The following is a 13611-nucleotide window of genomic DNA, read 5'->3' as shown; positions in this document are numbered from 1 at the left end:
TAATTATATATTGTAAATGTTCAAAAAAATCTTTTTTTTTTTTAAATGTTTTTTTTTTTCAACGTTTTTTTATTTATTTTTGGGACAGAGAGAGACAGAGCATGAACAGGGGAGGGGCAGAGAGAGAGGGAGACACAGAATCAGAAACAGGCTCCAGGCTCTGAGCCATCAGCCCAGAGCCTGATGCGGGGCTCGAACTCACGGACCCGAGATCGTGACCTGGCTGAAGTCGGACACTTAACCGACTGCGCCACCCAGGCGCCCCCCAAAAAATCTTTTTAATGTTTATTTTTGACAGAGAGAATGAGAGACAGAGCATGAGTTGGGGAGGGGCAGAGAGAGAGGGAGACACAGAATTCGAAATGGGCTCCAGGCTCCAAGCTGTCATCACAGAGCCCAACGCAGGGCTCAAACCCACATACTGTGAGATCATGACCTGAGCCGAAGTCGGACACTTAACCGACTGAGCCACCCAGGTGCCCCAATATATCATAAATGTTTTATCCTAGCATCCATCTGTTTTTTGACTTTGCTTTGATATTGGGGGCCTTGGATCTTTAGCCGAAGGCTCAGCAAATAAAAATCATCATTTGAGTAACTGAAAGACTGAATGAGTAAATGAAGTTCTAGATAGAAATGTTGAGTGGCTTAAAAATTAGGCATTCTCTGGAGAATCTGATGAGCACCAAAGCTAGAAAAGTAAAAATGGAAGGACAAACAAGTGACACTCTTTTGGTTTATAGGCCAGGTTGTCAGGTATAAGTAATCATAAGTGCCTGGTATCCTGAGCGGAAGGCTCTGCTTTTGAAGAGGGCACGTCTCATTCATCCTTGTTTCCACTTTACCTCCTCGATCCTGGTTACTTTGTAAACAATTCTGTTTTGGGTATTTATCCTTTAGAGAATATAGGATAGAAAAAAAAACAAACCTGAATTCCTCCTTAAAAGTAGTCTCTTAGAGCCATCTTGGTGCCAGATGTACAATTATTTTTCCCTAATGGATTTTTGCCATGTGTTTATGACACCAAATAGCTGACTTAAATGTGTGGAATTGGCTAAGAAATCCAGATGTTTAGAAATATAGTGCAACTTCGCTTATTACCATGTGATAATCTTATATGACTAGACTTTCTATGTCTTAATGTGTCCAATACAACATGCACAGTTATGTATAAGGCAACGGTATGGCTCACTTAATTGTAGGATCATGGTTTTTATAACTTAATTGTCTCTACAGAGTGTATGCTTCATGCAAACACTTCATGCAAAGACTTTCACTTTGAGGTACACATTGGCTTTTCTGGCTCAGGGCTGAGTTTTTATTTTGTTTCTACCAGTTTTTATTTTAACTTAGTGTATGTTTTATGTTCTGTAAGCCTCATCTAAAATGAAGGTTTAAAGTTCCTTTAGTGTTATTGAGAATGATAAATGAGATAATGTATATAAATACTTTATATATATATATATATATATATATATATATATATATATGTATAGTGCTTGATGTATATAAATTACAATTCCTAACACAAAGCATGCACTCAATAAATGTCACTAGTCGTGATTACTGTTTACTGCTTCCTATAATGCCTCTTAATTTTCTCTCATTACCATTGTCACCTACTATATTTTTGTGTACAAATTATTTTGTATGTATAATAATCATAATATTTTTGCATTTCAACCAACATAGTCTTTTTTTAATTTTTAAAATAATATTGTAGAATAAGTAAGAAATTATTTTCTTTATTTTAGAATTGAGGAAGTAAAGGTTTATAGGAGTAAAGAGAATCCTTAAGACCGTGTACTAATGAAGTGGTAAACTGGTGAAGCTGGGACATCTGATGTGAATTCTGCTTATGTCTTATTTTTAAAACTGTCTTGTAAGCTCATTGATGGGTGGAATATGAAAGATTTCTTTCTCAAGGGTCAAGAATAGAGAGGCACCTGGGTGGCTCATTCAGTTGAGCATCTGACTCTTGATTTTGGCTCAGGTCATGATCCCAGGATGTCATGGAATTAAGCCCCACGTTGGTCTCCACATTGAGCCTGGAGCCTGCTTGAGATTCTGTCTCTCCCTCCCTCCGCCCCTCTCCCCTGCCCAGGCTCTTTCTCTCTCTCTCTCAAAAAAAAAAAAAAAAAAAAAATGGCAAGAACAGAACCTAAATTGACTTAAGTTAGACGAATTTGTTGGCTCATGAAACTGCCAAGGCTAGGGACAGGTCTTTAGGCATGGCTGTACCAAGTACTCAGACTAGGTGGGACTTTGTCTCACCCAGTTGGTTGTACTTTGCTTTCCATTCGCCTTGTCTTTAAGTTGGGAACTCCCCCATGGGTCAGGATGGCCACCAGAAATACCAGCTTACTATCTTTTCCCCATGATTCCATGTCGTAACTTCTTGTTACTAATAGTTCTGTTAATTTCCTTGTGTTGGATATCATTAGATCAAATTGGACCGTGTGCCCACCTCTGAACTCATCCCTATGGTCAGAGTGATGGGAATATACTGGTTGATTAGGTCTGGGTACGGATACTCTGCGAAGTAGAGTTGCATCAGCCTTTTATAAACCACATTACCTGAGAGTGGAGTCAGGGTGATTTTCCAAATCAAAATCAAAATCTTATTACCATGGATAAATAAACTGTGGTACATCCATACAATAGAGTGACACTCAGTAAGAAAAAGGAATAAATTACTGATACATGCAACAAATGGATAAATTCCATATGCTTTCCACTAAGTGAAAGAAGCCAGCACCAAAGGCTTATGATTTCACGTATATGATGTTTCTGGGCATAGCCAAATTTATAGGGACAGAAAACAAATTAAGGGCTGCCAGGAGCTGTAGAATAGAATGAAGACTTGACTACAGCTGATGCGTGAGGTAACTTTGGAGGGGGATGGAAATGCTTTATATGTTGATTGTGGTGTTGGTTATAGTAGTATACATGTTTGTTAAAATTCATAGAAGTTAAATTAAAAAGTGTAAATTTTACCATTGTAAAATTATACCTCCATAAGTTTGGCTAAAAAAGCAAACAAAAACATTATAATTATTGAAAAGAGGAGGATACTGAGTAGGACCCCCAAATCCCCCAAGCTTGATGAAAGGGTTCAGGACAGTGCCTCCCCCCCCCCCCCAACCCAGAATGTGCCATTTTGCCACGTGGATTATTTTGAGCTTGAGACCCTATAGGCTCTTGAGACCCTATAGGCTCAAGAGAAACTTTGTACTTCCCTTAACCACACAGAAGAATCTAAATTGGAGGACTTTCCCAGAATAAGGGTTATTAACAGAGATACATTTTACCTGAGTGACCCATCTGTATGAGAGAGCAAACATCTAATTACCAAACATCTGTTCTTCTTATTGCCCTGTGAACTGTATCCCTTTCCTCTGAAATTCCAGACCCCTGTCCCCTTCTCCTTAGTTCAGAATGACATACAACCCTCATTTTTCCTGCCTTTGGAATTTCCATGTCTATGTGGATTTCCCATATGTATGCCTATTAAATTTGATTTTCTCCTGTTAATCTGTCTCATGTTGATTTGATTCTTAGTCCAGCTGAAAGGACCCTGAAGGAGACAGGAGTTCCTTCCCCTTGTGAAGGGAGTGAGGCATTCTTGCTCCCCAACAATAACAACAACAGCAACAAAAAAGTGCTTACTACATATCTTAGCCTATGTAATAGAAACTAATTACTGCCTAGACAAGTGGTTCTCAGTCTGTTTTTCACCGTGATACTTATTGTTGTTGAGATGCCCATGAGGTTCTTTGAACCTATGATGGTTGTTGATAGTTTCTAGTACACGTGCTATAACCCCACCACTTTCTCTCCCTCTCAAAGGAAAAAAAATGTTATCTAGCTACAAGTGAATGAGAATCGTATTACTGTAGGGATAATCATTCAAAGATATCAAACGTTAGCAAAGAGTAATACTTGTTATTAGTTAACATGTTACTGGGTGCCTGGGTGGCTCAGTAGGTTATGTGTCCGAGTCTTGATTTAGACGCAGGTCATAATCTCAGTTTGTAAGATCAAGCCCTGCATCCAGTTCTGCACTGACAGTGTGGAGCTTGCTTGGAATTCTCTCTCTCACCCTCTCCCTTCCCCTCCCCTGTTCATGTCTCTCTCTCTCTCTCTCTCTCTCTCGCTCTCGCTCTTTCTCAAAATAAATAAGTAAACATTAAAAAAACACAACAACATGTTATTTGGGCACCGTATGTAGCATTATGATTAAGAACCCCTTGTCTCAATGACTGCATTCTTTACCCTTTACTAAACATATAGATTTGATGTATAATGACTGAGTTATTTAAAAAAAATTAAGTGCAAATGAACCCGTACTTACATATTATTCTGCAACATACTTCCTTCATTTAATATATCTTTTGCTCCTTTCCACATTTAGAGTCATTTTTGTTATTATTTGTATAAAATGGCTATAGCTTCAACTTTGACTCGAATGCAACAGGCAATGCACAAAGTAAGAGAGTGCCAAAATACTCAGTGATCAGGAAAACATATTTTAATTCAATATTTTTTTAAAAAAAATCAAGCAAGTGCAAATAAAAATCCGTTATGAACAAAAATAAATACTTAAGAAAATTGTTTTAAATGTTTATTTATTTATTTATTTATTTATTTATTTATTTATTTTTAATCTTACTAAGAGCATCTTCAACTTTTTTTATTTATTTTTGGGACAGAGAGAGACAGAGCATGAACGGGGGAGGGGCAGAGAGAGAGGGAGACACAGAATCGGAAACAGGCTCCAGGCTCTGAGCCATCAGCCCAGAGCCTGACATGGGGCTCGAACTCACGGACCACGAGATGGTGACCTGGCTGAAGTCAGACACTTAACCGACTGCACCACCCAGGCACCCCTATTTATTTATTTTTTGAAGGAAAGAGAGGGTATGAGCAAGGGAAGAGCAGAGAGAGAGGGAGACATAGAATCAGAAGCAGACTCCAAGCTCTGAGCTGTCAGCACAGAGCCTAACACGGGGCTTGAACTCACAAACTGTGAGATCATGACCTAAGCCAAAGTCGGACACCTAACTGACTGCACCACCCAGGCACCCCAAAAATAAATATTTTAAATAAAGACCATTCCAATGCCAACCCATATTGCAGTTGGAGGCCAAAGAAAAATGAAATTCATTAAATTAATGAAGTTAATTAATTTTAAACTATTTAAGATTATCAGTGGTTGATGAGAAAACATCAAACATGGTGATTTTGCCCATCAAAAACAAGATAAAGAAGTAAATATTGGAAATATTATTGACTTTGTATCTATTAAACCCAGAAAATTGAAATGATAATACATTCTGGTTTTCTGATTTCATTATACAGTAAAACTTTGGTTTGTGAGCATAATTCATTCCAGAAACATGCTTGTAATCCAAAGCACTTGTGTATTAAGGCAAATTTCCTTGGAGGGGCATCTGGGTGGCTCAGTCAGTTAAGCATCTGACTTCAGCTTGGGTCATGATCTCAGGGTTCGTGGGTTTGAGCCCCGTGTTGGTGTCTATGCTGACAGTTCAGAGCCTGGAGCCTGCTTCAGAATATGTGTCTCTGTGTCTCCCTCTCTCTCTCTCCTCTCCCCTGCTCATGCTCTGTCTCTCAAAATAAATACAACATTAAAAAAGAAATTTAAAAAGAAATAATGGAAAGTCAGATGATTCATTCCATGACCCAGAAATATTCATATAAAAATGACTATAACACTGTAATAGAATACAAAATAATAAAGAAAATACAAAATATAAAGAAAAATAAACAAATTAACCTGTATTTACCTTTGAAAACCTTTATGGCTGGTGTGAGTGAGACGAGAGAGAGAGGAAGGTTATTGTGTAGGATGAATTTTGCTATCACTGATGGATGTTGACCACAGCACATTCTTAATAAACTCTTGTCATATACTGTATTTAATGTAACTGGCAATAAGGCAGCAGAGGAAAGGGTTTATGTCTGCAGGCAGCCTGACCTAGAATGAAGCAAAGCATTCCTAAGCTGACTCTTGTTTGGAAGAGCAATGGACTGTCATAGGTGCTTTGAAGTGACAAAAAATATACTAGTGTCAGTTATGGGCACCTTCCAACGTTCTGAAAACTGACTGCTTTCTGCTCAACACCGTGGCCTGAGATCTAGCATCCAAGCACGGGAGATGATCACCCTCAATGCTTCTGAGACAGAGAGAGAGAGAGAGAGAGAGAGAGAGAGAGAGAGAGAGAGAGAGGAACCACTGGCTCAGTTGTGATCATGTGCCATTTGGTGTCATGTACTACTCATATTGCAAGACGTTGCTCATTTATCAAGTTAAAAGGTGCCCCAGCATTCATCTTTGTTTAAAATTTCAATGTTTTGTTCGCTGTTTTTTTGCGTTACTTTTGATTTTTAAAAATATTTCATTGAGGGTGCTGGGTGGCTCAAGAATTGGGTTAAGCGTCCAATTCTCAATTTCGGCTCAGGTCATGATCTCAGGGTTCATGGGTTCGATCCTCGCATCAGGCTCCATGCTGGCAGTGCAGAGCCTGCTTGGGATTCTGTCTCTCCCCTCTCTGCCCCTCCTATGCATCCTTGAGCTCACTCTCTCTCAAAATAAATAAATAAACTTAAAAAAATTAAAAAGTATATATACTACATTGAGTATTATTTTGATTAGTGAGGTTTTTTTGTTTTTTTTTTTTTTTTTTTTTTTAGCAGTCTTTAAATTTTGCACCTGAGGCCAGTTGCTAACTCACCTTCCCCTAATCCTGGTCCTGGTGCCAGCCCACCCTCTTGACCAAGCGGCAGATGGGCTTGAAGCAGGAGAAAAAATGAGAACAGTACAAGGTGTGGCAGAGGGTGATCTCTGTTGTGGTATGGCCTATTTATCCCCTTGGTCAGGAATCATGAAGTTGCCCCATTTTTCCTTTGGATTGTCTTTTAGGTGTTCTGGCCTTGACTAGATTGTCAGCTAGGCAGAGCAGCTGAGGAGGGCTGAAGGGGGCAGAATAGGCCACCCCAAAATAGGCTTCTTTGGTTTAAGGATTATTCTGAGCTGATTATTTTTAAGAAACTGCAGACCTAGGAGAATCTCTGAAAACAATAGAAGTTACCTCTTTGTAAGGGAAAATCTACATTTATAAAGGGTATTTACATTAGAAAGGAAGCCTACAGGAGAAAGAGTCTATTACTAGAGAGAACTTTTTCCCCTGAGAGACTTATCTGCTTGGCAGGGCTAAATTTGTTTACCCAACATCTCCACCTCTCACCTTCCAGTGATTGCCTTCCCCCTTTGAAGCCTTAGACTACTATCCTTTTCCTTAGCACAGGATAGTGTATAAACCTCAATCCTCTGGCTGCCTTTTGAGTCTCATATCTTACTGGGGCTCCTGTATGTGTGTGCAAAATTAAGTTTTTTCCCCTTCCATTCTCCTTTTACGATAGGGGGTTTCAGACAAGAACTCAGATGTTAAAGGGAAATTTTTTTTTTTTCCTCCAGATGAGTGGGTAATGATGCTTTGAGGCCTCCAGTGACCTTTGTCTAGAGTGGTATGTAGTAATTCCAGATTCTCCTCTTCTGCATCTGATTTGCTTTTTGGAGCCTCTCAGCTACTCCTGATACCTACTTCCTCTTTCCCTCAACCCCTGCCACCCTCTTTCTTTGACTATCATCTCATTCCCACTCCCAGGGGCCCCAGCTGGAATTTTAAAAATCCAGGAATTGTCAGATTTTAACATCTGACAGGGATGTATTCCTGAGAGAAAGAAGTCTAATTGTCACCAGCTGGGTTGTGGTATCCTGGTGGTTAAGCCAGTCTTGCAAAGACAATGAGCTGAGTGACTGCTGAAATGTTTCCTACTTGGTGAAGGACCTCTGGTGTGCTGTTGGATGTGACAGGAGCTCTGTGAACCCTGGCCTTTGATTCCATTTTAGGAGCAAGTTTCCTGTATTCATTGGGCAGCCTTTATCATTATGAATCTTGCCTTTTTGCAAGACCAGTGGATTCTGTAAAGGTTTATTAATCATGATTTAATATATTCATATGAAAAAATGTAACAGCCAGAGAATAAAGCTTATGTAGGCATTGCAGGGGTCCCTTTGGGGGTTTACTCTATATTACTCATAGCAATGAAAAGTAAAAATGGCAAGTTATATTAGCTGAGTTCAAGATACAAAAGGCAATATTAATTTCACAGGAAGTGTAAAAGGATATGCAAATGTGATCAACTCCCAGGAAAACATTGCAATATACCACTCCAGGCTTTGAAATTATGCAGTTTAATAAACACTTGTTAAGAAGCTTCACACACCAAACATTGAATTTTAAAGCAAGTGCTTCTGATCACGTCATGTTTTTGTGGAACAGCATTATTATTTTCCTAAGCTTTTTGAACCTTAAGATTGGGTTTGATTGGGTTTATTGGTAGCAATCACAGGTTCTTGGGAAAACACAGATGGTTCAAAACAGAAAAATTCCATGTTGTTGTTTTTCAATTAAAAGTGTAATTTAGACATGTGGGCCATTAGATTAGAACGTGAAGTAAAAATTTTAGCCAGTAATTGACAAGGGAGAATTATCATGGAGTTTTAATTAGTGATGTCTTGAAAGGAGATGCTTTCCTAAAAGTTTATTTCCGCACTTCCTTAGGTTGATGCTGCCTATATAGGAACCCTCCTGTTCATTTATCAATACCAAGCTTTGGCAGCTACCAAATGGGAAGGGCTGTTAGGAAGTTGAATGAGATTTTAAGGTTTCAATACTGAGCTGTGCAAGCAGAGTAAAAAAATCTTCATTTTTGAATGAAGTTGTTTCTCAGATGTTTCAGTAGATTGTTTAGAGCCTAGATAGAATTTTACAGTGATTTTAGACACACATCTGTAATGCTTTGTTCTAAATTTGTCTTGTGGTTTTATAGAGGTTTACAGTACTGTTTAGTCTTGTGTTATTAAAAAAATCAAGAGATAGAGAACAATGAATGATAACACTCAGTGTGGGTGGGTTGTGAGTAAAGGAAACAGTTATTTTCAAACAGTGCTGGTGGCAACTTGGTGTATGTATGAAAAATATTGTTTGCTCTTTGACCCAACAGCTGCATGTCTAGATATTTACCTTAAATATTTGGACAAGTCACAAAAGTGTGCATCTTTAAGTAATATTATTATAGAGCTGTTTATGATATGAAAAAGAGGAACCCAAACATCCTAAGTGTGCAGTACTTGGTTAAATGCTTTCAGTCTTTTTAAAAATGTTTATTTATTTATTTTGAGAGAGAGCATGTGCACGAACAAGTGGGGAAGAGAGAGAGAGAGAGAGAGAGAGAGAGAGAATCCCAAGCATGCTCCACACTCAGCACAGCGCCCAATATGGGGCTTGATCCTACAACCATGAGATCATAACTTGAACTGAAATCAAGAATGGGATGCTTAACCCAACTAAACTACCCAGGCACCCCAATGTTTTGAGTCTTTATATAGTGGAATACCATGTAGCTTTTTCAAACATTGTTGTAGACAACTCAGTAACATGCAAACATTTGTTACAGTGAGTGAAAATGGAAATAGATTACAAACAGGAAATATAATTAGAAGGGTCTTAGTGAAAAGAGAAGTTTTTTTCCATAGATATGTATGGATATAGTAACCCATTCTCCCTGTTAAAAATTTTAAAAGTTTTATTTGCTTTTACTATCAATAGCTTTATTTTTCTAAACTAAACATGCATTACTTGATAATAACAATGATATGAGAAAGTACATACATCATTGAGAGACAGTAAGATATAATACAGGTGATCCTTATTTTACAAAATATGTGACTATAAAACAGATTTGCCCTACAAATTATTATTTGCTTGACAGAAGATTCATGTGGTTATGACAAGTGAGCAGAATCTTCTTTGATAATTTGGATTTCATGCACAGCTCTCTGGTGAAGCTGGCCTAGTGAGGAAACCTGGGGTTAGGGAAAGTGAAAACTATGCTGTTGGAGATGAAGGTCCTATGGAAATAAAAAGCATGCATCTTTGACATTGCCCAGAGGTCAGTAAACAAATATTTTATTCCTACACACATGCCCACTTAAATGTAACTATAAGGGGAATTTCTTTATAACCTGGGGGCAAAGAAAGGCTTTCTATATATAATTCAAAATCCAGATGCACTGAAACTTGAATGTATAAAATTAAAAATTAAAAACAATTTTTTTTATTTTGCCTGGCAAATAAATAAATAAAAGTCAAACCACAGCTGTCAAATTGGGAGAAGATATTTGCAAGATATATTTCGAATAAAGACCTAACATTCCTCATATATAAAGAGTTATAAATTAAGAGAAGGGAGCCCAAAATCCAACAGGAAAGTTGCAGGAGATCTAGATAATTCACAGGAATTGATATGGAATCGTTCTTAAGCATAAGAAAGTATGTTCAACTCCACTCATAATAAGAGACACGCATGATTATTTGTACTTACAAAATACTGGAAACAGCCTAAATATCTGTGCAAAAGGAAAGTATTTGAATGAATCCTGATGGAGCCCATACAGAGATGTGCTATAATATAGAATGAGAAAGTTCCTTTTGCACTGGTATGGAGTGAGTCCCAGAGATATTATTAGTACAAAAAGCAAAATACAAAAGAGTAGATATAGCAGGCTACATTTTATATAAGAAAGAAGGAGAAATAAGAATGTCTGTCTGTCTGTCATCTATTGATCAATCCATCAATCATTTCTGCAAAAGGAATCACAGAAAGTTAAACTGGAAAGAATGAAATTAGTAACCTCCTGAGTGGGAATGGGATTAGAGGAGTTAGGGTAAGGAATGATAGCACTTTTTTTTTTATAGTTTTGACTTTGAAATCATGTTTTCATGTTTTGTAAGCTTAAAAATAAAAATAAATTACAGTATTGAGATAGAAATTGAATAAAAACAGAGGTAAATGGTCCCAATTGTATATCAAATGGATGACATGATAGCACATTAGGAAAAAAAGTAATAATTCAAATTATTTTGAGCATAGTCCCTTGACTGTATACCTTCCATCTAAAGACAAAAGAAATGGAAAGAAATCTTGAACTTTATACATTTACTGTTGATAGTAGTATTGATGGAATGATTCAGAAATTATTTTATCTGGCAGGATTGGATAAATACATTGATTTTGGAGGGGAGCCAGGATTTTTAGGACACTGAGCTATTGGATTGACACTAGAAGTGTCAATATAAATACATAATTATATATATTTTTAAAAATATATGATGATATTATATATACTTAATATATAAAGTATATATATATTATTTATATATATTATTATATAAATTTTTTATTTATATAAGGAGACACCTAGATGGATCAGTTGATTAAATGTCTGACTTCCACTCAGGTCATGATATCATGGTTCATAAGTTCGAGCCCTGTGTCGGGCTCTGTGTTGACAGCTCAGAGCCTAGAGCCTGCTTTGGATTTTGTGTCTCCCTAGCTCTCTGCCCCTCCCCTGCTTGCATTCTGTCTCTTTCTCTCTCAAAAATAAATAAATATTTTAATAACCTGTTTCGATTCATATAAATATATAAATAATTCCTTGTTCTGCCCTCTATTAAGGGCCCCCCAGCAGCAGGGAGCATACTCAGTTCCTGCTCTTTGTTTCTAAACACCATTCCCCACTAAAAGGAACCAGTGTCTATGAAGAAATAGCTGGTCCAGAGCAGGTAAAATGCAAGAAAAGTCTGGAACATTTTGCTGTGCCAGCACATTAAAAAAAAAACTGCTCAAAAAAAAAAAAATGATGAGGACATGTCTGAATGACACAGGAGCCAGCGTGAAACGGGACACTTAAAAATCAAATGGTTCTGGGACACCTGGATGGCTCAGTCGGTTAAGCATCCAACTTCAGGTCATGATCTCACAGTTTGTGAGTTTGAGCCCCGCATCAGGCTTTGTGCTGAAAGCTTGGAGCCTGGAGCCTGCTTCGGATTCTTTGTCTCCCTCTCTATCTGCCCCTCCTCCTCCTCCTCTCTCTCTCTCTCTCTCTCTCTCTCTCTCTCTCTTTCTCTGTCTTTCAAAAATAAATAAACATAAAAAAAATTAAAAAAAAAAGATCAAATGATTCAGGTGTACTTAAAACAAAAATGAGTGAATTAAAAAAATAAGTCAATAAAGAAGGGAGAGAGAAAGAGAAGTTCTTTTTACAGTGGAATACCAGCTAATAGATGTGGAAGCAATGATGGAACTAGAACATCACTATTTTACAACTCCTGTCAGAATAATTCAGACTAGCATCATTAATAGGTACCAAAACCATTGAGTGCAAGTTTTTTTTGGGAATAATATATTGACACAGTTTCAAAATCTTTCTCCATGCTTTGCTTATTCTCTGTATTTACACTGTAGGGCAAAGCCCACTTAGAGTCTTTGGCTGGGTCTGAAAATTAAACTGACAAAGCCAGATTGACAAGAGAAAAGAACACAAATTTATTTAATGTAGGTTTTACATGACATGGGAGTCTTTATAAGGAAATGAAGGCCTGACGAAACAGATCTGATTATTTGTATGCTTGGCTTGATGAAGAACAAGCAGTCATTTAGAAATAGTGTATGTCAGAGGGTATGAGGTAAGGGTAACTGGGCAGGGGGAAAACTGGGAAACACTTAGTAAGAATTCTTCTTGGTGTCCCTTGTCTTCAGAGACGGGGATGCTTTTTTCCTCCAGGTATAAGTGGTGACGTTTTGGGGTGATGGTGGGGTTGTCTAGAGCAGATGGCCAAGAAAGAATTCTTGATTATGTCTTTGGTGCCAAAGATGATTTTTATTAAAGCACCTGGATGGGACCCATGGTCAGGAAGAGCTTCACTGGTGTCCTGATGGGTAACTCATTATATACCCACAGGTTAGGAGGGGGTCAGGGATAGAGCGTATCTCTAAGGAATTTTGGAAGCAAGGTTTCCAGAACCTGAGGGGCTAGCAGTTGCTAGGGAAACACCATTTATCACCATTTAATAAAACCTTAGTCATGAGACCCTTTAGGTGTATATCGGTGGATCATAAGCTTGGAGCATGATTGCCAGCGTATATATTAGAGCAATTGAGATAAAGGAAGTAGACTTACAGGATCCTCGAGGTTGGGATGTTAAGCTAAATGTTCTCTTTTGTCCCTAGCAAAGTGTCATCCTTGAGGCAGCTGAGCTCCTAGAGAGAGGTCACTCTGCCAGTGTCAAGGACTTGTCAAGGGGCTGTAGGCAGTAAGGGAATTCAGTTTTTCATTTGCCCTAGTTTCCCACATCACCATGGCAAGCACTTAAACCCCTTTCCTTTGTTCTTAAGTTGCCAGTAGTGTCCAAGGAATATCATACATAATCCACCTGGGGGGGCGGGAGGATTGCCAGTCTGTATTTTGCCCTCAGCTTGCCTCATGCTCCCTCATCATAAGGAGGGCATCTCTCACCTAGGGTTTTATGATCTATTTCAGAGGAGAATACACACACACAGATACAGGGAGTAACCTGGCACATACCACCTCATCCAAGGATCAAGGTTAATGTCACTGGCAATGGGAAAAACTTCCATCTGTTTCTTTCCAATAGAATGCAGTAAGAAGGACATAAAGTCACT

At 38.1% G+C, this 13611-nt stretch overlaps 1 protein-coding gene across 4 annotated transcripts in view; it reads left to right on the top strand.

Annotated features, from left to right (window-relative positions):
* FHIT (fragile histidine triad diadenosine triphosphatase) overlaps positions 1 to 13611 on the top strand; it is a 1417560-nt gene that overhangs the window by 295075 nt on the left and 1108874 nt on the right. The window contains exon 4 of one of the 4 annotated variants that reach the window (XM_045496935.1): positions 7499 to 7548. The exons of the other annotated variants lie outside the window; for them this stretch is intronic. The gene's annotated coding sequence lies outside the window, so the exon portion shown is untranslated. The remainder of the gene's footprint in view (positions 1 to 7498; positions 7549 to 13611) is intronic. 4 annotated transcript variants of the gene reach the window in all.

This window comes from Leopardus geoffroyi, chromosome A2 (assembly GCF_018350155.1).
Source record: "Leopardus geoffroyi isolate Oge1 chromosome A2, O.geoffroyi_Oge1_pat1.0, whole genome shotgun sequence".
NCBI classification, from domain to species: domain Eukaryota; kingdom Metazoa; phylum Chordata; class Mammalia; order Carnivora; family Felidae; genus Leopardus; species Leopardus geoffroyi.
The sequence above is the reverse complement of the archived record's forward strand: the minus strand, read 5'-3'. Positions and strand labels throughout refer to the sequence as shown.